The sequence below is a fragment of the Apis laboriosa genome, unplaced genomic scaffold (genome assembly GCF_014066325.1).
Source record: "Apis laboriosa isolate Shangri-la unplaced genomic scaffold, ASM1406632v1 scaffold4_cov146, whole genome shotgun sequence".
Classification (NCBI taxonomy): Eukaryota; Metazoa; Arthropoda; class Insecta; order Hymenoptera; family Apidae; genus Apis; species Apis laboriosa.
This window is the reverse complement of record NW_025223501.1, coordinates 2,834,186-2,844,528: the sequence shown is the minus strand read 5'-3', so window position 1 is coordinate 2,844,528 and position 10,343 is coordinate 2,834,186. Positions and strand designations below refer to the sequence as shown.

The 10,343-nt window shown below is 31.4% G+C and overlaps 1 protein-coding gene across 6 annotated transcripts in view; it reads left to right on the top strand.

Moving 5' to 3' along the window:
- The window catches only part of LOC122717262, a 61,278-nt gene that overhangs the window by 26,946 nt on the left and 23,989 nt on the right, over positions 1 to 10,343 (top strand). The window contains exon 1 of one of the 6 annotated variants that reach the window (XM_043941156.1): positions 1,400 to 1,582. The exons of 4 other annotated variants lie outside the window; for them this stretch is intronic. The gene's annotated coding sequence lies outside the window, so the exon portion shown is untranslated. Of the gene's footprint in view, positions 1 to 1,399; positions 1,583 to 6,909; positions 7,103 to 10,343 lie in introns of those variants that run through there. One more of the 6 variants, XM_043941155.1, reaches the window with a different exon arrangement.

The window sequence follows — 10,343 nt, the reverse complement described above, 5'->3', positions numbered from 1 at the left end:
CAATTGCTCAAGGAAGACAAATTGATACAGAATTAATATTCGAACGAATATCCTCCAAAAAATTTTCAAGAGAGACAAGAAACATTATAACTTATAATATAATAATTCCATGCTGAAAAAATTGAATTACATGCTCAGCATATTATATAATTATTCGAGCAATACAAATTGATACAGAATTAATATTTGAATGAATATCGAAAAATCCAGAGCCTTTTATTCCAAAAAATTGTTCAAAGAGAGACAAGAAACACCACATTATAATTTATAATATAATAATTTCACGTTTGGAAAAATTGAATTACTCAGCATATTATATAATTGCTCGAGGAAGACAAATTGATACAGAATTAATATTCGAATATCGAAAAATCTAGAGCCTCTTATTCCTCCAAAAAATTGTTCAAAGAGAGACAAGAAACATCACATTATAACTTATAATATAATAATTCCATGCTGAAAAAATTGAATTACGTGCTCAGCATATTATATAATTGCTCAAGGAAGACAAATTGATACAGAATTAATATTCGAACGAATATCCTCCAAAAAATTTTCAAGAGAGACAAGAAACATTATAACTTATAATATAATAATTCCATGCTGAAAAAATTGAATTACATGCTCAACATATTACATAATTACTCGAGCAATACAAATTAATATAGTATATTCGAATGAATATCAAAAAATCCAGAGCTTTTTATTTCAAAAAATTGTTCAAAGAGAGACAAGAAACATCACATGTATAACTTATAATATAATAATTATATAACTAATATAATAATAATATAACTAATATAATAATAATATAACTAATATAATAATAATATAATAATATAATAATTATATAACATATAACTTATAATATAATAATTCCACGTTTAGAAAAATTAAATTACATGCTCGACATATTATAATTGCTCGAGCAACATTCAAGTACGTCGTATCGTGAATGAAACATGTTGCTTAAACTTAAACGAAGCAGGAGCACCTCATCTCGAGTCGAAAAATTTTTTACATAATTTTTAATATAATTTTTCTAATATTTTTTTTTTTTATATAATTTAATATCATTTTTATTTCGCTGGAACGATCGTTAACGCTTGTAATAACAACATAAAGGGAGATAAAGAAGGATCGTGTGGACAACGTCTTGCGCATCCAAGATCCCAACGCTTTCACCGTGGAAAATTCTAATGAGGATAATTCGTAATCCTTGGCGAATAGACGTCAGGCTTATTTGCCTCGCCACAGGCATCGATATCGACGCGCGAAAATTGACAGCGTTAATCCTAAAGGATGGGTTCGTTTTTGGAATTAAGCGAAAATTGGCTATTTTGTGTGGTTGGCGCGATCTAAATTTTCGCGATTTGAATCATTTCTCATTCGTTCGATCATTCGATTTCGTTTCGTTGTATTTCGAGAAGATTCGTTTTTTTTTTTTTTTTTTTAGGCTAATCTCTGGAAATATTGGAGAGGAAATTTCGTTTGAACGTCTGAAACGAGAGAGATTTGACGGATTAACGCCGGGGATGAACGAATTCGACGTTCCATTGTTCCAACGTACGAGGATAAAAAGGTGGTGGAGGGGTTCATTAATAGAACTTCTTCGGCGAAATCTATCTTCTTTACCCATTTCCTTCCTCTCTCTTTTATTACAGCTCCGCAAACCGATTAATAAGGGACCTTCCTAATTTATCCTTCCTATCTTGATAGCTAGGAAGTGAAAAAAAGAAGAGGAAGATGTAAGAGATATAGAGATGTAGATCTAGGAATTTTTATTATTCTTATGTTTATACCTATATATATATATTTATAGACAAACAAATAACGAAACGGAGTAATAATAATTTAAATAATAAAGAAGATTATTATATTTGAATTGATTATTTAAAAAATATAAATGCAAAGTTGGAGGCAGAGGGGGGAAAAAAAATGTAGAGCACATTAGATTAGGGCTAATTACTTTACGATTGACTCGATGGCTCTGTATGCATCGGTCATCTGTGACAGTTCATCTCTACGCCTCGAACGCGGCAGTATCGATTGCTTCACCATTGAAATTGACACGTACGTGAATAATTAAGGGTGTCGTTTCGAAACTTGTCGAAATGAAACGAAATATTTCCTCCATTATGCAAAAAAATTTAATCAAAAAATTCTAGATCATGGATCGTTTTCGCAAAAAAAAAAAAAAAAAAAAAAAAAATTTCGAAAATTATTTTATTCGTTTCACTATTCGTATTATATATTAAAATGATATTACACGAAACTTTGTACGCGACACGATAAAAATTAACTCGACTCGCGTCATAACTCAACTTTAATGTTTCCAAGATGCGAATACCGATATGTTTTTAAAGACTTATTTATAAAAAAATACGTAATGTAAATGCGTTATATAAGATATATAAGATATATATATATATATATATATAAGATTAATACGTTATATAAGATTATTTTCAAAGAAAAAAAAAATATATATAAAAAAAAAAAATAAATAATTGAAAGACCCTACATCTTCAGGATCCAACAACAATCTGCAAGAATTGATCGGGAGGGGAAATGTGCGCGAGAGAATTTCCAGTCGTATAATATCACGAGCCATGAAAGATAGGCCTATTTACGCTCCGGATAATCGATTCCCGTTATCTTGGAAAACACGGTGACACGGACACGTGCACACAGCCTCGCGTGTACATCGATCGCCGAGTGGCGGAGGTATTCAAACAAGGGACGTAATGAAAACACTCGGCTAAACGAGAAATCTCTCCGCGAAATCGGTCCAAGTTACCTGTCGGTAACCTTGGCAACTGCACGAGAATCACTTCACAAGCATATTTTCGTCCTCCGCTATTCCCTATATACATATCGATTTCTTCTTGCATTTAGAGCAATGGAGGAGAAAAATTTCAGAAATTCGCACGATTTTTAAAATCGAAACGAAATAAAATTTTGAAAATTGTTTTTCAAACTTTACGCACGTGTGTTTCGTGCGCAAATATTCTTTGCTTATCTTCTTATGTTTAAGGAAATGGAGGAGAAAAATTTCAGAAATTCATTGCATTTTAAAACCGAAACGAAAATTTTGAAAATTGTTTTTCAAACTTTACGCACGTATATTTCATTCGCAAATATTGCTTATCTTCTTATGTTTAGGGAAATGGAGGAGAAATTCAGTGCATTTTAAAACCAAAACTAAAATTTTGAAAATTATTCTTCAAACTTTACGCACGTGTGTTTCGTTCGCAAATATTCTTTGCTTATCTTCTTAGGAATTCTTTTAAGGAAATGGAGGAGAAAAATTTCAGAAATTTGCACGATTTTTAGAATCGAAACGAAAGAAAATTGTTTTCCAAACTTTACGCAACGACGCGTGTTCGCGAAAATTCTTTGCTTATCTTCTTATGTTTAGGAAAATGGCGGAGAAAAATTTCAGAAATTCATTGCATTTTAAAACCAAAACGAAAATTTTGAAAATTGTTTTTCAAACTTTACGCACGTGTGTTTCGTTCGCAAATATTCTTTGCTTATCTTCTTATGTTTAGGAAAATGGAGGAGAAAAATTTCAGGAATTCATTGCATTTTAAAACCAAAACGAAAATTTTGAAAATTGTTTTTCAAAACTTTCGATATTACACGATGCATATTTCGTTCGCGAAAATTCTTTATTTATCTTTATTTATCTTCTTATATTTATAGGAATAGAAAAGAAAAATTTCAAAAATTCATTGCATTTTAAAATCGAAACGAAATAGAATTTTGAAAATTGTTTTTCAAACTTTACCCAGCCTGTGAAGAGTAGAGAATATTTTCTCTAAATATTCTTTACTCATCTTCTTATATTTAACGAAATGGAGGAGAAAAATTTCAGAAATTCGCACGATTTTTAAAATCGAAACGAAATAGAATTTTGAAAATTGTTTTTCAAAACTTTCGATATTACACGATGCATATTTCGTTCGCGAAAATTCTTTATTTATCTTTATTTATCTTCTTATATTTATAGGAATGGAAAAGAAAAATTTCAAAAATTCATTGCATTTTAAAATCGAAACGAAATAGAATTTTGAAAATTGTTTTTCGTCCAGCGAAACTTTCCATGTTACGCAACCACCACGTTTCATTCTATACTTTCTCAACAACTTTTTAAACAACTTACCAAATTACCCAAGTATTCAAGAACAAGAAGAGAAAGAAATAAAAAAAGAAAAAGACACAAAAAAGAAATAAGAAAAAGAGGAACATTTTAAATGCAAGAAAAAAACGAATGGTAGGAAAAGACTACAACGTGGTCGATGCTGGTTGGCCGGTTGTCGGGGGGGGGGGGAGGGGGGGCGCTTCAATGCGCCGGAAGTTTTCTGGGACAAACCGTGGTGGATGGGAGTCGAGAGTCTTCGTTAAGTCCTTTCTATCTACCCACAACACAATCCACTTACAACTCGTCGTGTCCCGTCGTTCTCAATGGAATAAATCCATCCAATTTACGAGTTTAAAATACGATGCATTCGTAACCAACCAATACCGGATATCGGAATCCATCCCGAAAACGAAAAATCCTTATCCGTAAAGACCTACACGCAGATGATGTAATAACACGGCCGAGTTTTTTGGGCATGCTCGTGGTCGATATCAATTTTGCACAAAACTTGCTTCGAGGCCGTGGTCCGCGCTTTAATTTTAATCCGACTTGAGTCGTATCCAGTTCGAAAAACCGAAGGAGAATGACTTCATTCGTTTTGTAATATGATCGGCTGGCACAGCTATCGGGAGGGAATAATATCATTTCTAAATTAAGTGGACGCGTGGCGAGCTTCTAGATTTACGTTTACAACCTTAAATTTTAGGTTAGAATTCACGATCACGATCACGATATTATATATATATATAAAAACTTTAAAATACGAGTACAAACGATATTTTTAAGAAGATATAACGTTAAATGCTGTAAATTTTATTACAAACCATCAACTTGAGCCACTCAATATTTTAATCTTCTTAGATTCTAATTTTTGACTCGACGCCATCTTTCCTATTCGACTCGTAGAAATTGAAAACCGGAACAGTCCTCTCGAGTTTCTCCAGTTAATCGAGAGACAGAGACAGAGATAGATAGATAGATAGAGAGACAGAGATAGAGATAGAGAGATAGAGAAAGATAGATAGATAGATAGATAGATAGATAGATAGAGAGAGAGAGAGAGAGAGAGAGAGAGAGAGAGAGAGAGAAGGGAGGGAGGGAGAATATTAATACCTAATGGCGTGATTTCAGATTGGCCTATTTCGTATTTAACCGGCCGTGAAGTTTGCCGTGTCGCGGGATTAATCGAACCGTTTCCCCTATTTTTAGAGCACGTCCGCGTAATTGAATGTCAATTTCGTGCTCGTTAACCGCCGTTGGAAACGTTGGTCCCAGCCTCCTTCTCGCGTAGCGAAACGTGTCAATGGTAATAATTGAATTTTTAGAGCCAGGGGGACGCTCTTTTTTTCTCTAATCCCGCGTGATTCAACGATTGTTGCACAGTTTGTAAATTAAAGGAATGCTTGGGAACGAACTTGGAGGAACAGTGTTAAACGATGACATCGATTTAAGGGGGAAATAATTTTTCAGGCGGGAATTAATAAGTTGTAAGTTTCAATAATTAATGGGCGCTTCCATTTCATTTAATCGTATCTTCTGCGCGATGGTAGTTTTTGGCGAGACAGAGATAATCGAAATAAATGTAAATAGATTTGATTAAATTCATTCGTCAACTCAAATATTCTCCCTTCGCGGTGGGAATTAAAGCGATAGGAAAAAGGAAGGTGATTATGTGGAGATAAAATGGAATGACTGATTTAGTCAGAATTGAACTCGAATTAAAGTAAACGAGAGTCGTTTAAAAAATGGAAGAATGTTCTTTGACAAACACGTGACAAACAAAATAAACGCAAAGTGTATTTTAAAACGAAACTTGACGTTTGTAGATATAGTTAAATTCAAGTTTAATTTTGGCCAGAAAGGAAGGAATAATCCCTTATAATATATCGAAATTTTATCCACGTTTGACACGAATATTACGCCAATGATGTTAAATTGTATTTTGAAGAAATATAGACATAAGATAATCGACGTCCAAGCTAAGCCTAATCCTAGCCTAACGTAACACGCTTATACTTACATAAATATACTTTAATCGAATAATCGTTCTAATCCAAAAATTGCGTTACGATCAATAAAATGGAATAAACCGTTCGACTAGAGTGTAATGTAAATTCGAAAATACTTATTAATGTGAGTGATTCGATATAAAAATCGAAAAAGAAAAAAAAATTGATATTTTCTTTTAAAAACACTCCGTTGGTAAAGCCAAGAGATTTCGGTCGGTAAAATAAAAGGAAAAAAATTTCAAAATTGACTTTACGTCAATTTTACGTCAGAGGTGGAAAACCGTTGGCCAATTCCCCTTGGCCAAGTTGCAATTCGTCCGTCATCCGACAATCCGACAATTTTATTTTCGGATTCGAAAATGTATCGTGAAACAGTTTTATACACCGTGCTAAATGTGACCGTGATAAAATATAACCGTGCACGCCGCATCGATTATATTGCGCGTATGTAAATATTTAGTTATACATGTATACATATTTTTACAAAAAATATAAAAATTCACCAAATATATATATATATATATATATACACATATGTATATTTATATCCAAAATAATTACGAAACGAGTTTTAAATCTTGGAAACGATTCGATATCGGGCGTCACACGGATGGAAAATTTAACGCGGTCGATAACAGTCGCACGATGGAAAAAGATCTATTGACATCGAAGAGTTTTGGAGAGAATTCGTTGCAACAAGGTTTCTGATGGATTAACCTAATACTATCAACCATATATATACATCAATTCTTCAGGTGGTAAACGTATAATCGTTTCCTGTGCTCGCTATCACGTGCCAGATGAAGACACTGACAAATGGCCACTTAATGTTTTCCTCGCTCGATAAAACCGATCCGTCGGTGACGATGTAATCGAAATATACGAACGTATCGTCGGTTCATTGCCAGGATTGCCCGACTTAATCCAGAGTTAACGGAATTAACAGGTTACGTGTTATAATAATTTTATAATCCCTATATAATCTCGTTCCTTTTTTTATTGCATTTAATTCCATCGCAAAGGGAAAATATTTAAGTTGAGAAATATTTATTAATGAAATCTGAATATTTATTCTGAATTTATTAATGAATATTTATAATGAATCTTTATTAATGAAATAATGATATTTCTTCTCAGAAGAAATATCATTATAATTTTTAAAAGAAAAAAAAAATTAATTCAACGTAAAATATTGATAGAGATTATGATCAGAGTTATATTTCGAATTAAATTCTCGAGAATGAAATGCTGGATATCAATCAATCAATTGTTATCAAATTTTTATTATTTAAACATCACTGTTAGTATTAGATCTAAGTGATTTTAAAAAGGTATTATTCAATGTACATATAGTTAAAGAATTTTTGAAAAAAAAAAAAAACAATGCTGGACAACAATCAGTCAATATTACGTGACTTTGATTATTTAACATCATTGTTAATATTAGATGGTTTTAAAAAGTTACTATTCAATATCAAAGATTAATCAATATCTTTGGAATTAAATGATATATACAATTAACGAAAAATAACTGTCAAAAATTGCTGTCCACGATATTTTTCATAACCTTTGAAAAAGAAAGATTCTCTTAACGTAACTTGTATCTATTGAATCATATATGAATAAAATAAAATGGACGAACACCCGAGTTGAATGACATAAATGAATTAAAAAAGATTAGATCGCTAGCAAAACGATGTTATTATTCCAACACCTGATGCTGTCAAATGAGCGCTCCTCTATCCCCTAAAATTCGTGTAATTAATATCATTTATTCGATCGATTATCGACAATTTGAAAAAGGTTAACAATATATATTAAAAATAATTATTAACAATATATTAACAATAATTTGAAAAAGATTTTATAAACGATATAATATATAAAGATAAAACAATTGAGAAAGAATTTTCACGTTTCAATCTGCTCGAAAATAACATGGCCGTCCGATCAATCGAGCCGTTTAAACGAGTTGTTTAAAATATTTCGACGAGTTCCATCGAGGCTGTCCTCTGTTCGACGCGTTTAAATAAAAGCAAGCAGAACGAACAAGTAGAGAGGGTGCGTAACGTCAGGCACACGTGGTGGCGCGAGATGTTGAGATCTCTTCGAATTATTTCGACGCGGTGGGTGGATGGACGATCCCCGTTGTATCAATAAACAATCGCCACGATTGAAGCGCGACACGAAGCGCATTGTGCACCGGAAATATCCGGTGGAACGCAGGAGTGGAGCAATTGTATAAGGGAGAGGAGATCGAGGAGATAAATCGATCAGAGCGTTAATTGTAACGATGTAATGGTCAGTGGTCGGTGCATTAATGCGAGAGACCGCTTCTTCTGGTTAAAAATTAACGAGATCTATCAACCACCGAGCCATTAATGGCAATTACGCGTCAATTAGCCTGATGGGGCTATGCGTCTTTGGGGATTTGATATATAGGGTCGAGACAAATTTGAAGACATGCCACTGTTTGACGAGTTTAAGTGGATATTGGAGTTGTTTTAGAAATAATTAATGTCAAGCTTTTGAATTAGCTCGTTTTGAAACTCGTTTTAATTGGAAAAAGAGATAATGATCAATACTTGCATCAATATTATGCTGGTATTGGATCTAGCTGGCTTTAGAAAGTTGTTATTCAATATATATATATATATAGTTGAAAAAGATTTTTGAGAAGGATAATGCTAGATATCAATCAGTCAATTTTAATGTATCAAGGATTATTTTAGAATTCAATGTTATAGTTGAACGATTTTGAAGAAGACAATGCTGATTGATAGTTGCATCAATATTATGCTGGATCTATATTGGATCTAGATGGTTTTAGAAAGTTGTTATTCAATATATATAGTTGAAAAAGATTTTTGAAATGCTGGATATCAATCAGTCATTGTTAGCAGATTTTGACTATTTAAACATCATTGCTAGTATTAGATCTAGGTGGCTTTAGAAAGTTGTTATTCAATATATATAGTTGAAAAAGATTTTTGAAATGCTGGATATCAATCAGTCATTGTTAGCAGATTTTGACTATTTAAACATCATTGCTAGTATTAGATCTAGGTGACTTTAGAAAATTTATTATTCAATATATATAGTTGAACGATTTTTGAAAAAGATAATGCTGGATGTCAATCAGACAATATTATGTGACTTTGATTATTTAACATCATTGTTGATATTAGATAGTTTTGGAAAGTTACTATTGAATATCAAGGATTACTTTGGAATTAAGTGATTTTGAAAAAAACAATGCTGGATATCAATCAGACAATATTATGTGACTTTGATTATTTAAACATTGCTTAGTATTAGATCTAGGATTTTAGAAAAGTTATTATTCAATATATATAGTTGAACGATTTTTGAAAAAGATAATGCTGGATGTCAATCAGACAATATTATGTGACTTTGATTATTTAACATCATTGTTGATATTAGATAGTTTTGGAAAGTTACTATTGAATATCAAGGATTACTTTGGAATTAAGTGATTTTGAAAAAAACAATGCTGGATATCAATCAGACATTATGTGACATATTATGTGACTTTGATTATTTAACATCATTGTTGATATTAGATAGTTTTGGAAAGTTACTATTGAATATCAAAGATTATTTTGGAATTGAACGATTTTGAAGAAAACAATGTTGGATATTAATCAGACAATATTATGTAATTTTGAACATTTAACATATTTAACATCACTGTTAGTATTAGATCTGCTAGTATTAAGTGATTTTAAAAAACTATTATTCAATATACATACAGTTAAAGGATTTTTGAAAAAAAAAACAATGCTGGATTTCAATCAATCAATATTATTTGACTTTGATTATTTAATATCATTGCTAGTATTAGATCTAGGTGACTTTAGAAAGTTACTATTCAATATGAAGGATTACTTTGGAATTAAATGATTTTGAAAAAAACAATACTGGATATCAATCAATCAATATTATTTGACTTTAATTATTTAATTTAATTATCACTGCTAATATTAGATCTAGGTGGTTTTAGAAAGTAATTATTCAATATCATGGATTACTTTGATATTCAATATTAAATAACTTTAAAAAGTTAACATCCAAAGTCACATATTAGAATTAATTTAGAATATTTATCATCATTGATATTAAAATAATTACACGACTTTAAAAAATTATCACTCATTCTAATTTTT